General features: G+C 43.9%; 1 long non-coding RNA gene across 1 annotated transcript; it reads left to right on the top strand.

Moving 5' to 3' along the window:
- The first annotated feature begins 2,455 nt into the window (after positions 1 to 2,455).
- LOC123166802 (uncharacterized) lies at positions 2,456 to 5,310 on the top strand. Its single transcript, XR_006483706.1, has 3 exons — positions 2,456 to 2,678; positions 2,759 to 4,312; positions 4,771 to 5,310. It is a non-coding gene; the product is annotated as an uncharacterized lncRNA (long non-coding RNA).
- Positions 5,311 to 19,459: the final 14,149 nt, after the last annotated feature.

The raw sequence follows: 19,459 nt of genomic DNA, 5'->3' as shown, positions 1-19,459 counted from the left end.
TAACTATTTTTAGCTTTTCTTTACCAATTTAAACTTTGCATCAAAGTAGGTTGTCTAGATATGCAACTAGGTGAGCAACCTATATGATGCAACAACAATAAGCACATAAGCAAGCAAGAGATATAACACAAATAAGCTTGCACAAGTAAAGGCACGAGATAACCAAGAGTGGAGCCGGTGAAGACGAGGATGTGTTACCGAAGTTCCTTCCCTTTAAGGGGAAGTACGTCTCCGTTGGAGCGGTGTGGAGGCACAATGCTCCCCAAGAAGCCACTAGGGCCACCGTATTCTCCTCACGCCTCACACAATGCGAGATGCCGTGATTCCACTATTGGTGCCCTTGGAGGCGGCGACCGAACCTTTACAAACAAGGTTGGGGCAATCTCCACAACTTAATTGGAGGCTCCCAACGACACCACGAAGCTTCACCACAATGGACTATGGCTCCGCGGTGACCTCAACCGTCTAGGGTGCTCAAACACCCAAGAGTAACAAGATCCGCAAGGGATTGGTGGGGGGAATCAAATTTCTCTTGGTGGAAGTGTAGATCGGGGCCTTCTCAACCAATCCCGAGCAAATCAACAAGTTTGATTGGCTAGGGAGAGAGATCGGGCGAAAGTGGAGCTTGGAGCAACAATGGAGCTTAGGGTTGGAAGAGGTAGTCAACTAGAGGAAGAAGACACCACTTATATAGTGGAGAACCAAATCCAACCGTTATCCACTTAACCAGCCCGCGACCTGCGGTACTACCGCCCCTGACAAGCGGTACTACCGCAAGGCCACACGGTACTACCGCGAGTGACCGCGGTACTATCGCTGCTACGGCAGGAACTAGGTCAGGCCTGAAGCATAGTGGCTGAGGGCGGTACTGCCGCAGCCGCGGTACTACCGCTCCCCCATGCGGTACTACCGCAAGGCAGGAATGGCCTACATCCGCTGAAAATCAATCGATTCAAAAATCCAACACGGTACTACTGCACATGGCATGCGGTACTACCGCGCAGGGAGCGGATGTAAAAAAGTACATCCGCCCCTACTTCCGCTCATGTAACTGTGCTAGACCAGGACTCACGGTACTACCGCGCGCATGGGGCGGTACTACCACCTAGGGCGCGGACGTAAAAAATTACATCTTCCCCTACAGCCGCACGAGCAACTGAGTCTGGTTTGAGGCCACGGTAGTACGGCTCCGTAGGAGCGGCACTACCGCGGGCGCCTACAGTACTACCGCAAAGGCTTGCGGTACTACCGCAAGGGCATGCGGTACTACCGCTCCGTAGAGCAGTACTACCGCATGCCCCAGAACAGCAACACTTAGGAATCCTTCTCTTTGCATAGAAATGAGGAAAACGGAGGATGCTCCAAAGCACAAGGGGAAAGGTGGTGCAGAGGAAGAAAACGTGTACGTGATGATTCCACCCGGACCTTTCCGAAGCGGACCCCCTCTTAATAGTACGGCTTTCCTACGACTCAAATCCACCGAAAAGAAACGTAGAAAAATGCCGTCTTCAATAGTCTTCGAGGGGCACCAAACCGTCTTGTGCCTAGCGATGAAACGTCTGAGAAACTCTAGGCACACGATTAGTCCGCAAAAGCATTGTCATCAATCACCAAAACACCTTAGGGATAAATATGCCCTTACACTATGCTACTTTGCACAGGTTGGTGCCGCCCAATAGCTTCATGATGTCGTTGAAGATACGGCATGGGTGTCACACTGATCGCCTGCCCGATGGTAGCTTGACAATTAGTGACATGTTTTACTATCAATTGCCTTTAGACGCTACCATAGTACCTCAGAGGGATCTGGTTAAGCAATTTGAGAAGTTTAGGACGAATATGGGAGCTCCGGCTGTAGAAGCTCTTACGTAACAAATTCGACACACACAGTTTTACAGCCTTAAATCCTGCCCAACAAGAGGAACTTTTGTATATTCTACATATGTTTTTTAACTTTTGGAATGTCTTGTTAAAGTTGGAGGAAGCGTTGAACCCTTTGGCCTCTGTCCGCGATGTATTAATTTATTGAGAGGTTTGCCGTGGCAGAGGCCTATGTCGGGCTGTAGAAAACAGTCTGACGCTGCAAACAATACGCAGGCTAGGCCATAGGCCATTGCATGATCAAGTTTACCTATTTTTACTTTACCACTACGTGCCATTGCATGCTCCTATTTTTACTTTACCACTATGTGCCATTGCATGCTCCTTTTTTTACTTTACCACTATGTACCATTGCATGCTCCTTTTTCGATGCTTTGCATGCAAGCATTAAACACATTCAGCTGCGCGTGAAGGGCGCACGCTGGTGATGTCCACATGGGCAGCCTAGGAATAGTGTATCGATTTCGGTAGCGAGAGAGAAAAAAACGCAGCGATACATCCATCAATCAACAAAAAGAAATTCCCAAGTTCAAAAAAAAAGAAATCCCCGATTGCTTCCTTCGCTGCCCCTCTCTCATGTTTCTCTTCTCTCGATTCCCCAAGCCGAAGCCAGCCGCCGCCGACTCCCCAACCCCGACCTCCACTCCACCGCCAGCGGCCTCTCCCCCTCTCTCCCTGGACGCATATCCACTCGAGCAGCACAGCCCACAGTCAGATCCGCCCCTCCGTCCTCGCGCCAGAAACCCTAGCCGTCTGGCCATGGCGACCGACCGCAGGCACATGCCTCGACGATGGTGGTATGTTATCAATCCCTTCTCTCCTCCTCCTCCTTCTTCTCGCCCTCTCTGACCCCCGTCTTGTCTCATCTCTGTACTAGGGGCCACGGAGCGGAGCTTCCTCTGCCCGAGACGCTGCTCATGTGCTCATCAAGGTCCGCTGCTCCTTCCTCCAGTCCCAGTCCCAGGATAAGCAGCAGCAACATTAAGGTACGGCCCTCTCTCTTGATTTCCTCTTATTCCCTCCCTTTCCTTTCCCTAAGGCATGGGATTTGCTTTCCTTGGTAGGTGCACGCATCTCCTCCTCCTTGCCATTTGTTGTGTTGCTCCATGAGCAGATAACTTTCTATAGTAGAGATCTAATAAGCTTCTGTTGATTTTTTCAGCGGAAAAAAGTTACATTTTCTTGACCATATCTATCCTTTAGTGAACTTTGTAACAGGCTATTCAAGCAGGAGTATGTGTAGACATATTTGTTGTAACTGATGAATACACCAATTTGGCTTCGTCGAAGTTTTAAAGTATTGAAAGTGGTGGTTCATTATTTGTCTATGCAAACTCGGATGATTCAACACTTCACCAGGACATGTGAGCTTGATCTTATGATTGTCCTCTGTATTTTATTTCTGAAATTCCCCTGCGTAGGTTCCTGATAAGATGTCAAATTCCACCGCCTAGGTTCTTGATAAGATGTGAATGGTCTTCTCCTTGTTGCCTTGCCTTTTCTTATGAACAGGTATCGCATGTTGAGTTGATCCTATGCATTTGGTTGTGTTCTCAGGCTGAGAACATCACAAGATTTTGATCCGGGCCACTCTGTAAGCCTTCAAGCTACCCGTATTCACATTATCTGTAGGATCAAATCCCATGTCTGTCACAGTAAAAGTGTTTAACCCACCTTGGGTGCCACTGACCTGTTAGGTTTGGACCCACATGCCATTGGTGCAATAGTGGCATAACTGTTATGAAAAATTGCAGTGACAGATAAGGATTTAACACTTAACCATACCATCTAATTTTAATGTATCCATCTTTTTGCAGTATGGCCATTTCTTCCCTGATCCTCAATATGAAAATGTGCAACATATTAACTGCTGTGATTCAATTCAGATTATCATAGGTAATTCGCATAATGGATTGTCATAAATAATTTGCATCATGTTGTACCAACAGACAAAGGGAGTGCATGGTTCTACTAGCTTATTTGTGTTCGAGCCTCCAACAGGCTTTGCATGCCCCAAGATTTGAAGCGTGACTTACTTTTTTGTGTCGACTGAATTCTTTTGTTACAATCATCAGTGGAGATTTCTAAAAAAAATATGTGGATTGGTAAGACTAAGTTCGACTATCGTATTTAATGGGTCATAATTTCTTATTCCCAAAGCAGATGTTAAACTAAAATACATGAGTTCATGGGGGAGCACGTCAACAAGGCTGCTGCATGAGTTCATGTCGTCGGCAGTGGCTCACACGTCAACAAGGCCGATGAAATCAGGGGGGGCACGAGTGGGTCCGAGGACGAGCACACTTGATGCTTCTTTAATTCACTACAGCAAAATACTACTTCTTGGTGGCGTATGGATGTCGCACTGTATGGATCTTGATCTGTAGTTGGATAGTTCCTGACCTCATTCCAGGAGGCTGGTTGGAGCCTGGTACTTCACTTTTCTCCTTACTGATAAATGCTCCTATTCATTAATTTGGTAATGCACATGAGTTGTTGCAAGCCAAGCGATAGAAAAGTTTGAAACTAATGCTGCAGGTGATGTTTCTTTTTTTTTCTTCTTCATGACATTTTTTGGGTTCAGCATGTTGATAAGAACTACTCACTCTGTTTCCAAATAAAGTCTTTTTAGAGATTTCAATGTGGACTAGATATGGATGTATATAGACAGATTTTAGAGTGAGATTCACCCATTTCCACTATATGTACTCCATATTGAAATCTTCTAACAAGACTTATATTTAGGAACAGAGGGAGTACTTTGTTTGTAGTCTTTGTACAACCTGCTTTGTTCAGAAGAATGTTCTATCAGACAACCATGTCTGATATGTTCACATGACTTCTTTCATGTGATCGTTCCTCACATTCCTTTGCTTCCAACTATTCCAGCCAACTGCAATGAAGTCCTCCATAGACAAGGGTTTGCAGAAAATGATCTTGGCATCCCAGATAAGCAGGTCGGGGTCAAAGCCAGTGCCGAGGGGGATTTCAATGGATTACCAACACGAGAAACTGAAATGGCAGGACCAGAAAAGATGGTCCCAGATCTAACTGCAGCCGGATGTGCAAGAACACATCAATGATCATCTGTGAGACTCACACTGAAATTTTGTCGATGGAGCATTATTTCTGCTATTTAGCTTCTAGAGTACAATGACTTGTACGTACAACTATAACAGCTAGCAGCATGGTTTATCCCCTTCTGGTTCTACTATTTCTCTAGAGTGATGGCATAGGAAGAGCATGTGTATATGTTGAGGTTAGTCTTCCGAAACTAATGCTGCAGATGTTCTTTCTAGACCCAGCATGTGTATTTATTTTATTTTTACTTCTTTGTGACGTTTGTTGGTTTGGCATGTGGATAAGAATTATTTTTTTGTTTATGAATTCTTTCATGTAACACCCCGGATGTAACTTTCCATATTTGTAACTCCAACTCTTGCCATTTTCGGCTATGTGTTATGATATTCTCTCCGTGGTCGGATTATGTTTTTTGTTTTGCATTTTGTTCATGTCATGCATCTCATATCATTTCATCATGTGCATCTCATGGGCATACATGTTCGTCTCATGAGTCCGAGCATTTTCTCCGTTATCCGTTTTGCAATCCGGCACTCCCACATGCACCGGCGCACCCCTCTTGTTTCTTTTCATGAACGGGAGTTGAACGTTTTCGGAATGGACCGAGGCTTGCCAAGTGGCCTTGGTATACCACTGGTAGAGCACTTCCATTTGGAGGTCGTTTGATGCTCCAACGGTTAACCTGGCAACCACAAAGTCCTTTTGTGTGTTGCAGCAAAACCCCCCTCCAAAAATTCCAAAAACCCCTCTAAGTCTCTTCCATGCTCTAGGTCGTTCGATCACGATCGTGTGGGCGAAAACCGTGCTCCATTTGGAGTCTCCTAGCTCCCTCTAGCTATATATATGTGAGACTCCCCGAAATTCCGGATCCCCGAAACCCTAGCCCTTTCCCTCCGCGCACCGGACACGTCCGCCCGGCGCCGGACGAAATCGCGCCGCCGCCCTCGCCCAATCCGCCGCCGCCAAGTGTCATCGCCGCCGTCCCCGCCGCCGCGGCCCGGAGAGCCCGGATCGGGCCCGCGCCCCCACGCCGCCGAGGCCCGGCGCCGCCCTCCGGCCGCCACCCGTGCCCGCCGGCACCCGCGCGCCCATGCGCCGGCGTGCCTCGACGCCATCCTCGCTGCCTCCTCCCGCCGCGTCCCAACCGACCCCCGCGTCCCCCGGCGCCTCCTCCTCCTCCCTCGACCGAGCTCTCTCCGGCGCCCGAGCCCGCTGCCCCGGCGAACTGCTCCCGATCCGATCTGGAAACTCTAGGGTTGACTCCCCCCTCCTCTAATTTCTGCCAAGTCTCGGATATTTTCACATACTGTGGCATACTTCATCATGGCATAACTCTCTCCATATAACTACGTTTCGCGCGTGTAATATATCGAAATGTTCTTCTCGAGATGCTCTTCATTTTGTTCCATTATGCCATGTTCATTTGAGTCCATCTTGATGCCAAAATCTCTAGTGCAAGAGTGCTATATGCTGTTACCTGCTGTTACTTATCAGAACATGAGGATTTGTTATTTGTTTTGCATTTAATATGTGCATCTTATGGGCATGAGCTCTACATGTGTTTTGATGTATGCCATCCCATCTTTACAGAGGTGTATGCCATGTATTTTTGTGATCTCTGTGGTGACTAGCACAAGCATGCAAACTAGGCTTTGTGATGTTTCTGTTTTCAGGGGCTTAGTAATTTTGCTAATTCTGTGACTGCTGTTATTTTGTTGCTATGTATCCATGTGGCTACAGAGGGATCCATGCTTCTTTTGATGATGTTCAGTAAGGATGTTTTGTAGATATAGTTGTACTCTATGCATCCATGTCCCTGTTTGCAATTAGGGAGTACCTAGCATGACTCAATCTTGCTCTACTTTTGTTATAAAATATTTCTGGCAGATTGTTTACGCGTTATTCAATTTTTCCAAGCTTGTTGTAGTTGATCCATTCATGCTTTGTATTTGTTCTTGCCATGGATAGCTTCATAAACTTGCCATCTTGCTGTAGGTATGCTTGTTTTGTCATGCATGGCTTTGTGCTGAGTGAGTCAAGCTCACCAAGATGCCTTCATAATGCTATTACTGCCATGCTCTGTTTTCTGCCAAGTCTGAAACCTATTAACGAAAGTTGCTATGTTTACATGGTTGCCATCATATCTTCTGCTCTTTTTTGGCTTATGGTCAGTAAGGAGCTTTTGTTCTATGCATTTAGTAGGTTCATGCGATGTCTTGTTTTGCTATGTTAAGTTCCTGTAGCATGTTGATTTCTTGTTCTGAACATTGCTACCTGATATTGTTTCAGCCATGTCCAGTAATTTCACCAAGTCTGTGAACCTGATATCTTTTGCACTTTTGCCATGCTTGTTTGGACCTGTTATGTTGTGATCTAGCCGTAGCTCAGTGTTCATCTTTTGTCAAGCATCTCCTGTAGATTACTTCCATATGCTTTGTTGCTATGTTGGAGTGCTGTAGCGTTGCTACTTGTTGCATTCTAAGTGCTATCATGCTGTTAATCGCAGAATCGTGTCATTCTTGTTTTGCTTGCCATTTGCAAACCGTGCATCCGTTTCCGGTGATCTTTATATCAATTTCGACCGAAATCATCTCATCTTTCCAGTGGCATGCTTGGTTTGCCAAGTTACTGCCTTGTTCATCATTTTTCTTCCGGAGCACGCATATGCATCGCATACCACATCTTGCATATCATACATGTTTTGCATCATGTTGGTTGTGCATTTCCCGTGATTGATTGTGGTTACGTTGCTTGTGTTCTTGTTGTGGGTAGAGCCGGGAGACGAGTTCGTGAACGAGGAACCTGTCGAGTACGCTTACGAGGATTAAGCTTTCGACAACTTTGAGAACCTTGCAGGCAAGATGACCATACCCTCGAAATCACTTCTATCTTTGCTTTGCTAGTTGCTCGTTCTATTGCCATGCTGCGCTACCTACCACTTGCTATATCATGCCTCCCATATTGCCATGTCAAGCCTCTAACCATCCTTTTCCTAGCAAACCGTTGTTTGACTAAGTTACCGCTTTTGCTCAGCCCTTCTTATAGCGTTGCTAGTTGCAGGTGAAGTTGAAGTTGGTTCCATGTTGGAACATGGATATTTTGGAATATCACAATATCTCTTATTTAATTAATGCATCTATATATTTGATAAAGGGTGGAAGGCTCGGCCTTATGCCTGGTGTTTTGTTCCACTCTTGCCGCCTTACTTTCCGTCATACCGGTATTATGTTCCTTGAGTTTGTGTTCCTTACGCGGTTGGGTGATTTATGGGACCCCCTTGACAGTTCGTCTTGAATAAAACTCCTCTAGCAAGGCCCAACCTTGGTTTTACCATTTGCCACCTAAGCCTTTTCCCTTGGGTTTTCGCGAGCCCGAGGGTCATCTTTATTTTAACCCCCGGGTCAGTGCTCCTCCGAGTGTTGGTCCAAACTAGAGCACCGTGCGGGACCGTCCCTTGGCAACTTGGGTTACGTTGGTACCTGTACGCTTCGCTTATCCGGTGTGCCCTGAGAACGAGATATGTGCAGCTCCTATCGGGATTTGTCGGCACAGCGGGTGGTCTTGCTGGTCTTGTTTTACCATTGTCGAAATGTCTTGTAAACCGGGATTCCGAGACTGATCGGGTCTTCCTGGGAGAAGGTTTATCCTTCGTTGACCGTGAGAGCTTATGATGGGCTAAGTTGGGACACCCCTGCAGGGCATTATCTTTCGAAAGCCGTGCCCACGGTTATGAGGCAGATGGGAATTTGTTAATGTCCGGTTGTAGAAAACTTTTCACTTGACCCTATTAAAATACATCAACCGTGTGTGTAGCCGTGATGGTCTCTTCTCGGTGGAGTCCGGGAAGTGAACACGGTTTGAGTTATGCATGAACGTAAGTAGTTTCAGGATCACTTCTTGATCATTTCTAGCTTCTCGACCGTTGCATTGCTTCTCTTCTCGCTCTCATTTGCGTATGTTAGCCACCATATATGCTTAGTGCTTGCTGCAGCTCCCCCTCATTACACCATCCTTTCCTATAAGCTTAAATAGTCTTGATCTCGTGGGTGTGAGATTGCTGAGTCCTCGTGACTCACAGATTCTACCAAAACAGTTGCAGGTGCCGACGATGCCGATCCAGATGACGCAACCGAGCTCAAGTGGGAGTTCGATGAGGAACGTGGTCGTTACTATTTTTCTTTTCCTGATGATCAGTAGTGGAGCACAGTTGGGACGATCGGGGATCTAGCATTTGGAGTTATCTTATTTTCATTTAGGTTTTGACCGTAGTCGGTCTATGTGTGGATTTTGGATGATATGTATGAATTATTTATGTATTGTGTGAAGTGGCGATTGTAAGCCAACTCTCGTTATCCCATTCTTGTTCATTACATGGGATTGTGTGAAGATGACCCTTCTTGCGACAAAACCACAATGCGGTTATGCCTCTAAGTCGTGCCTCGACACGTGGGAGATATAGCCGCATCGTGGGCGTTACATTTCATGTCAGTATTTTTTTATGCTCAGCTGTAGATGTCAAATATTATCGATCCATGCATCTTATTTACTTTTTTGTCGTCGGTTAATCGACTGACAGAGGAGAAGTATACCATACCCAGGAATCAACATTAGCATAGTCCAATGTACAATTTAGTTCCAATCAAACAGCTTGCATTCTTGAGATTCAGCCGGCTTTTGAAGTGATTCATTCACAGTTTGTGTCCTTGACGGAATCACAAACTAAAAAGGAAACAGATTACTGGATCGGACGTGGAAGGGGAAAAACAATCGCCAATCGGAAGCAAATCCATACACCAACTCGGACCAGCAAAAGTTGGACTAATATAAAGTACCCAGCTTTCAGAGATTGGACGCCTAGATTAGTACACACGAAAAAGTACGGGCAACTTAGTACACACCCAGGTTACAAATATTGATTTTGATTTCTAAAGAAGAGCAAATCTCCAAGTATACTCCAAGCTACTGAGCCAACTAGAGCAGATCAATCTACAAGCAATCTCCAAGCTACTGACCCAACCAGAGCCAAGGAGCCATAAGTATATTCCTTATCCCCTTATCATGATTAATATACACCAACTCTATAATCCATCTGTCCATACAACATCCTTCAATATCCTTACAAACAATGTGGTACCTGCCATGCATATACATAAAATTTATCATCAATAATTTTGAACTTCTGGACAAGTAAAATCAGTTAATTATGAAATTTATCACCATCAATTTTCAACTTCTGGACAAAGAAACAAACAAGAAGAAAAGTACACGCCACACATAAACAAAGGAGAGGAAGAAGAAGAAGAAAAAAGAAGAATAAGACCAGTACAAGCGAGACATACACCAAGAATATTGTCTACATGGAAGACCTGACCAAATAGGTAATGCAACATTTCAAATTTCAGTTTCTAATTCTATGTTAATATAAAACAAACTTAAGCATTTATGTTACACATTGCATTACTAATTTTCTAAACTTAAATTCATTACTTGGATTCTATAGAACGATCCAACTGTCAACTTTGGACTTAGAATTCAGTACTACTTGATTGTCCCGAAGGAGGATGTCTTCATGTACTCAACCGGTAACTCATTCGTGGAAATAGTGTTTCATTTTTTACGAAAATGTTAACTTTTATTAAAAATAAGAAAATTACCAAAATTAACCTAATTATCGATGTTTATATAAATTGGACATAAAAATGATGCAACAAATATCGTGATGCTAACAACAACTGTTTGTTTGCTAACAATCGAGGACTAATGTGTGTGGGCGTATGAAAATGGCCGCACGAGACGCTGCAGCAATACAGGTGCGCACAACTTCGTGTCAAGAGGCGCGCCATGGGTGCGCCCCAACCCCTAGTATGCAAGAAGTAGATTGTAGTGCAGCGCATTGTTAGCAGCCGTGCAAGCATGCATGTCCAACAGCCTACAGCCTAGCTTACAGCATAGCCTACAAGGTACATTATTTGCAGGGACGTGGCTCCCTGGCGCACGGGCGCCCGATCGCACCACCGAGCACTCTCCCATAAAAGGAAGCAACGACCCGCGTGCGAGCAGACAACCGAAAAGGGAAAGACAGCCCCGCGCACGCGAAATCAAGGAACTGAAGCCTGCGCGAATGACGGGTGGATCGCACGCGCCCCGATCACACCTGGTCCACCTCCTGGTCCCCGTGCGTTGGCCCCCTTCTCTCTCTCACGCGCCCCCGCAATCCCCCTCTCTCTCCTCTCTTTTCTCTCTTTCTTGACCAGCACGTTCAGATCTCCCCTCATCCTTTCCTCCTCCTTTCCTCCTTCCTCTAACTTTGTAACCAGATTTGAAGAATCAGGCTGATCTTGGGGTGTCCATGGTGTCTTGACAAAGCAAGATCAGAAGGTAACTACCGTCCTCCAAAACCTCTACCCCCTCTTCTGTTCGTGATTTGCCTACAAATCCCGTCCCTCTCTGGTCGGATTTGTAGGTGTGTGCAAAAAACTAAGGAACTAGTGATTTTGGGCAATTCTATTACTTTGACTAAGCAACTACAAAAAACCGTCCATCTCATGCTTGATCATGAACACCCCACCCCCCTTCATGTTTGGTAAAATGAGCAACTAGTACTCCAAACTTTAGGCAATTCCATTGTGGTCGTTGAGCAACTGCAAAAAAAATGAGGGGGGTATGAACAAGAAACCTAAAACCTTTGTCCCTGCTTGAGATATCAATAGGGTTTGTATGTTCCTGATTTCAAAACTAAGCATCTATGTGCATTGTGTTTGTCTGTTCCTGGTCAATAGGCCTACAGTTGTTTTGCAAAAAGCAAACTGAGCAACTAGTGCTCCAACTTTAGGCAATTTCATTGTGATCGTTGAGCAACTACAAAAAAAATGTGGGGGTATGAACAAGAAACCTAAAACCTTTGTCCCTGCTTGAGATATCAATAGGGTTTGTATGTTCCTGATTTCAAAACTAAGCATCTATGTGCATTGTGTTTGTCTGTTCCTGGTCAATAGGCCTACAGTTGTTTTGCAAAAAGCAAACTGAGCAACTAGTGCTCCAACTTTAGGCAATTTCATTGTGATCGTTGAGCAAGTACAAAAAAATGTGGGGGTATGAACAAGAAACCTAAAACCTTTGTCCCTGCTTGAGATATCAATAGGGTTTGTCTATTCCTGATTTCAAAACTGAGCATCTATGTGCATTGTGTGTGTCTGTTCCATATCAATAGTCCTAGAGTTGTTTTGCAAAAAAAAACTGAGCATCTAGTGCTACAACTTTAGGCAATTCTATTGTGGTCGTTGAGCAACTGCAAAAAAATGAGGGGGATATGAACAAAAAACCTAAAACCTTTGTCCCTGCTTGAGATATCAAAAGGGTTTGCATGTTACTGGTTTCAAAACTGAGCATCTATGTGCATTGTGTTTGTCTGTCCCTGGTCAATAGGCTTACAGTTGTTTTGCAAAAAAACACTGAGCAACTGATCCTCCTACTTTACGCAATTGTATTGTGTTCGTTGAACAACTGCAAAAAAATATCTTTTCCCCTGCTTGAGGGATCAAGAGGGGGTGTTTCTTTTCCTGATTTGTAAAACTAAGCAACTATGTCCATTATGTAAAGAAAAGAGAAACAATTTCCAAGCAACTTCCCACCTCTCAATGGTTTTACAGACAAAACTGAGCAACATACAATTGTCATGAACAAAAGTATGCATCAAGATGCTTGCATTCATCAATCCGGCAAAAACTGCATACGGTTCTCAATCTGGTAAAAACAGAAAATATTCACACAAAAGCATTCAAACGTAGTTCAGTACATGTGTATCCTCTCATAAATAAGGACACAAATAAAAAACATATTAAAAGTAACAACATTGCATAGAAGATCTGCCTAAATCCACACAAATCCACTACTAAAAATGAAAAAAGGTCTTCTGCCCATGCTTAGACCTGCCTAACATATATGCATCTTTCCCCCACTGCAAAAAGTGTTTGCCACCTCCTGCTGAAGAACAAAAAGGGAACACACTTGTCAGCAAATTATACACATATTGTGCGCTGGTGGGTAACACAGAGAAGAAAAATGTATGACAAAAAAATTGAACTTGTGTGAAAACAACACAAAAAGTTGCCTCTGCTTACCTTTACAGTTGCCTAGAAAATTGTATATGGTTGCCCTGATTTAATCTAGTATAGACTTTTACTTCAATTTGTCCTCCTAACAGAAAAGTATGTTTATATTGGTTGTGTTATTGACAATGAAAATGTCTCTGCAGGGTGAGCTGGTAAACAAAACAAAGAGGGACAAGAAGAATAAAATAAAACAATGAAAAAACTCAATGAACCACCGGTTGACGTCGAGTCTGTCAACATTTCGGTTGAGTTGGGCGCGCCGTTCTTAAATACAGCATATGATCAGCCTTATATCCATTTGGAAGAGGGGGTTGGTGAGTCACTAGACCCCGCATTGGCTCTAATGATGCTCATGCTCTGACCACCCATGTCGCTGCTCCCAATGCTGTACTTGGTCCTGCTAATGCTACAGTTGATGATAAACCTGACTTGGAAGATGAAGAAGCAGGGTCGCAGCCGCAACTGCCCTATGTTGGTATGCGCTTTGACACGCTAGTGGGGGCAAGAGAACACTACAATCGCTATGCTCTAGGGGTGGGTTTTTCAATCAAGTCAAACACGTCCCACAGGTCGGCATACACAGGGGTGCTGGACAGGCAACAATTCTGTTGTAACAAGTTTCGTATGCCTGTGGAGAGGGTTGGAGTATCAGATGTCTCATCAAGCAAAAAAAGTGCATGCACAAGCTCCCCTGAAGAAGATATTGAAGAGGATGATGAAGAACCCACTTATAAGAAGAAGCAAAAAAGGGAGACTATAAAGCAAACCAAATGCCCTGCTAAGATGGTGGTCAAGCTAATAGATGGCAGATGGGAAGTTATAAACTTCATTGCAAATCACACCCATCCGTTGGTTGACAAACCTTCACTATCCAAATATCTCCGTTCCCACCAAGGCATCCCCCCAGAGGAGAAAAAATTTCTGACTCATCTACACGACAACAACTAGACAGGTACATCAAAAAACACCCCACCACCCCTCATCTTTTTGGTCAGAAAAAAGCAACTCTGGCAACTCTCTTTTTTTAATTTGAGCAATTCTGTTTTGGCTTTGAGCAACTCTGATAAGATACGTGGTGCCCAGCATATAAAAAACTACTAACTTCTCACATTGTGCATTTCGTGTGCATAGGGGGAAAACTAGTAAAAAGAAAGAACTTTTTATGTATATGAAGTTGCTCTATTTTATGCATAAGTTGCTCCTTACATCATGTTTTTGTTGCTTCAAAAAAATAACACAAGGTATTGTGAAAAAATGTCTTTGACAGGGAGAATGATGATGGTGATGTCATCATACTATGGGTCAGAGTTGATCATCCCTTACACGTGCAAAGCCATACATAACCACTGTTCAAAGCTGAATGCTGCAACTAAAGACTGCGACGTTGAAGAAACCCTGAACTACTTTTGCAAAGTTAAGGAAGCAGACCCTGGTTTTTTCTTCAAGTGCAAGACGGATGCGGAAGGCAGGTGTGAGAACTTGTTTTGGGTGGATGGTGCAGCCCGGAAAGCTTATGCGACGGCTTACCACGATTGCGTATCATTTGATGCAACTTATCTCACGAACATGTACAGTATGCCGTTTGCCCCCTTCATTGGCATCAACAGACATGGGCAATCTATTATGCTTGGGTGTGGCTTTGTCCGGAAGGAGCTAGCCTCAAGCTATGACTGGCTATTTGATGCGTTCTTGGAGGCAATGGATGGATTGGCTCCGGACAACATAATCATAGACCAAGATGCTGCAATGGCGGCATCTATCAAGAACAAGTTCCCCGCAGCAATACATCGTTGTTATCGTTGGCATATTATGAAGAAGGCGCAAGAAAAACTTGGACCAGTGTTGGCTAGGAACCCAGATTTGGTGAAGGACTTCAATGAGTGTATTGACTTCAGTTTCACCCCTGCGGAATTTGAGCGAAAGTGGGTTGCACTCTTGATAAAGTATGATGGGCTCATGTATGGGCACTTTGAGAAATTGTATGAAGACCAGGCTACATGGGTGCCATGCTACTTCAAATTCAGGTTCTTCCCGTTCCTTCAATCAACACAACGCAGCGAAGGGTTCAACGTTGTCTTGAAGCGCTATGTGAACCCACACAAGTCGCTCCTCAATTTTGTCAAGCAACATGAGAAAATTTAGGTACACATACTCGTGAGGGAAGGCGGGAACGACTACCGGACAGAGCATCTAGACGCACAAAGATGGTCGTGTTTCCCCATTGAGAGACATGCCTACAAGGCATACACTAGGGACATCTATGTGAAATTTAGAACTGAGTTTTAGATGATTGGCCAGTACGATGTGTTCCCCGCTGGAATCCACTTCTATCACCTTGAGCCCAATATAGAAGAAGTTCTAGGGTATGGCTCAAGGAAGTACCTAGTCATAGTGAGGCCAGAGCCAGCAATCTATGATTGTGAATGTTGCAAGTGGCATAGGGACGGCATACTTTGTTGCCATGTATTGAAAATCTTCAGACACCTTGGCGTTAATGAGATCCCTACACACTACATCAAGCAACGTTGGACGCAAGATGCAGTCCCAAGTGTGCCCTCGCCAATTGACCAAAATTCTGGCCCAGACTTGCCCCCTGAGTCAGAGAACCAAGTGCGCCAAGTGAATATGACAATGGATTTTGCAAGGTTGGCAAAGAAAGCAATGACAAGTGATGAGGCTGCTCCTGTGGTTGCGAGGCACATGAAGGCAGCAGACGCTGAGGTTACTAAACTGAACTAATTAAGGAGAAAGAAGCTCAAGGCAGCCCGGGAAGCAGTCCGGGCTAAGGAAGCATCAGATCCAACAGCCCCCAGTGCATCGGGTCAACCTCCTCCTCCACCTGCCCCCTACCCCCTATGGACCCACCCAGGTCAGTCACAAAAGGCCGCACCTGCACCAGACGGTTCAAATCAGCTCTAGAACTACAACCAAAAAGAAAGAACAAATGCAACCTTTGTGATTCAATTGAACACAATGCTCAAAAGTACACTTAGAAGTTGAAGTGACGTGGACAGACGAAAATGACCCACTCAGTCTAGGTGCCGTACACTGGAAGCAACTGTTGACCTCATTTTTTGAGCAGATGATGAGGCAATTTAAAGCAACCGCGCCACAGGTCAGGTTTTATGTCAAAAAACGTGTCGATCGATTTGGAGAAGCTTGTAATAATTTATATTTGTCCTTGTTTCTGTCTTCGCTTTAAATTCATAATTGCAGACATATAGCTTCAAAGAAAATGGTCGTTGCTTGAAAGGAAAATGTGGAAATCTATATGCTTAATCATTCTGTGGTTTTTGATTCCTCTTGCCAAAAAAGTTGTCAGCAGCTGTGTTTAAAAAAAACAACTCATGCACAGTTTTTGAGCAAACAGTGGGGCAGTATGAAGCCACTTGTGCGTTGATTTTGGGCAGGTGATATGGAAAATGGTTAACACCTAGTTCTTTGCTTTAAGTTCATAGCTGGATCCATTGTATGCTCAATCAAATGATAAAAATCAAAAAACATGATTGATTGCCAGTAATGTGAGGTTGTTTCACTTGATGTGCTGAAAAAAAGATGAAAAACCTCTGTACCGATGTCCTTTTACTTTTTGACTGGTTTGAGAATCTCCTGCCATGGCTCCTTGTTTAGTTCACATTTGATCATGGAGATGGTCATTCGCTTCCTGATATTCTGTATGTCAGCTTGTCCGTAGTTGGGAAGCCATGTCCCATTCCAGAATAGTACGTTCATCAGAGCAAAAATCCCACAATCACCTCTGCATAAATAAAGAGAGAATCCTTTATGTCAGAAGAACACTTGAAAAAAACCACACATAACTCCTACGAACTCTGCAAGTAAGTAGTTCTTACGCTATGATCTGCTTCGGTGCATCAATGTCAACTAGTGGGAATTTCTCCATGATTTTTGCCTGCTCTGGATAATGTATATCCCACAATGTCCGAACAGATGCTACAATGCACCTTGCTACCCCGTCCAACCTTTTGCTTTTCTTGACGAGTCTCAGCGAGTCAAACACCTCAAACCTGCCGTCCCTCAAATTTATGTTGAAAACCCAGTAGTGGCATGTGCGATTGGGTGTGTCTAGCTCTAGGTTTTCAAGCACATGGATCATCACCTGCAGAAGGAAAAAGAGTGGTCACAATCAACAAGAGTTTTGAAGCAACTCTGAGACTGTTTATAGGCAACTTCAATATTTAAAAAGAGCAAAGTGATGAAAAAAATGCAGCAAATCTCTCTGAACCTTACATTTGATTGTGCTTAGAATTTGAGTACTGTTATAACCAATTAGCAAACAAAAATCTTTGAGAATAAAGTGGTTGCAATCAACAAGAGTTTTTGAGGCAACTCTCAGGCTGTTTACAGGCAACTTCAATATTTAAAAAGAGCAAGTGATGAAAAAAATGTAGCGAAGCTCACTGAACCTTACATTTGATTGTGCTTAGAATTTGAGTATTGTTATAACCAACTAGCAAACAAAAATCTTTGAGAAAAAGTGGTTACAATCAACAAGAGTTTTGAGGCAACTCTGAGACTGTTTACAGGCAACTTCAATACTTAAAAAGAGCAAGTGATGAAAAAATGCAGCAAAACTCACTGAACCTTACATTTGATTGTGCTTGGAATTTGAGTATTGTTATAACCAACTAGGAAAACAAATCTTTGAGGGGGTGTTTGTGAGCAACTCTGAAGGTAGCTCTGACCAGTTGCTGATCTTGTTTTGAGTGTGGTTTTGAACAAATTCTGGGGGTGGTTGTAGGCAACTTAGGTATTTAAAAAAATCTCGGGATAGTTGAAAAGCAACTTAGATCTCGAAAAAAAGACAACAGTTATATGCAACTTTTAATTTGATTGTGATTATAATTTTAGTGTGGTTATAAAGCGACTAGTAGAACAAAAATTGAAATGTGTTTATAAGCATCTCTGGGTGTGGTTGTATGCAACTTTAAAAATTTTAAAAACTGCAAAGTGATAAAACAAAAATTCAGCAAAACGCTATGAAACTTACATTGATTGTGCTTACAATTTGAGTGTGGTTATAAAACAGGCCTCAAAAAATCTTTGAGGGGTGTGGTTGTGAGCAACTCTGAAGATATCTCTGGCCAGTTAATAATTTTCTTGTTGTGTTTGATTTTGGGCAACTCTGGGGTGTAGTTGGAGGCAACTTAGCTACTTAACGCAAGCAACTCTGGGTATAGTTGAAAGCAACTTAGATATCTAAAAAAGAGCACTTGTTGCTGTGTGGATACATACCATATCTTGCTGATCCAGATGGTTTTCTGCCTTAAACCTGTTCGTCAACTCAGCCCCGCTCAAATCAACTTTTTGGAGCGCAATCTGGGGGGAACAAGCACCAAATGAAAAATCAGTGCCAACAAAAAATAAGAAAACAAAGAAAAAATAATTTGAAAAAAATAGAAGTTGATTATTCTTACTGAAAACCTTAGAGGCATGATTACTTTCTTGGAGCCCTGCCTTCTGTTGAACATGATTGCCTCGATCACTAACTCAAAGACATGGGTCCTGAGCCACCCATTCCTCCTCATTGATTGAGCTAGCTCCTTCAATGTGCAAAAATAGCCACGGTAATTTATGATATGCGGCCTGTATAAGCAGAAGGAGGAGGTGTTTCAGAAAAGACCAACGGATAAGTTAGGGTGATGCCAAAAAACATGTTATTGAAAAAAAGAAAGAACCGCACGTTTGATCCTCCTGACTTGATGTCCTTGTTGTCCCCGTTCCTGCTCCTCTGAGCATCAAAACCAATGCATACAACCTGTTTACATCTGGTGAACAATTGAAGTCCTTTTTTACTTCTAAGTTCACATACGGTGACCTTTGTGATGGAGGTGGTTTTAGTATTCTCCTCTCACGCTTCTGGGCAATGGGATCGTCGTGGTTGCTGGCACCACCTTGGCTAGACTCCCCTGCACCGGGAATTTTTGCCTCACCGGTTGGTGTGCAAAATCCAGAAGGTGACATCTGCCCCGACCCCTCACCTACAACACTTTTGACTGCCCCTTCAACAACTCCATCGAAATCCAGGTTGCACCAGTCAATTCCCCACTCAATGTCGGCAGTGGCAGGTTCGTTTGTCACCGCCTTGTCCTTTGACATCTCCTTGTCCTCCTCCACTTTGTTTTCTGGCATTTCATCTATTCCAAGATCGAAAGGTGGGCCTGGGCAATAATTATCCCAAACAGCGTTTCCAGACTTTGATCTTTGGAGTGATTGTTGTGCTTCACCTGAATCAGAGACTTCTTTGCTTGTTGCCTGATTAAGAACGGGAGACGCCCGTATTATAGGAATAGTGTCGGCAGACTTACTTTTCATGAGTGGTGGCATTGACCCTGGAGTCACACACCTTTCCAGTAGCTCGTTTATGT

This window comes from Triticum aestivum, chromosome 7D (genome assembly GCF_018294505.1).
Source record: "Triticum aestivum cultivar Chinese Spring chromosome 7D, IWGSC CS RefSeq v2.1, whole genome shotgun sequence".
Classification (NCBI taxonomy): domain Eukaryota; kingdom Viridiplantae; phylum Streptophyta; class Magnoliopsida; order Poales; family Poaceae; genus Triticum; species Triticum aestivum.
This window is presented reverse-complemented; position numbering and strand designations above follow the sequence as displayed.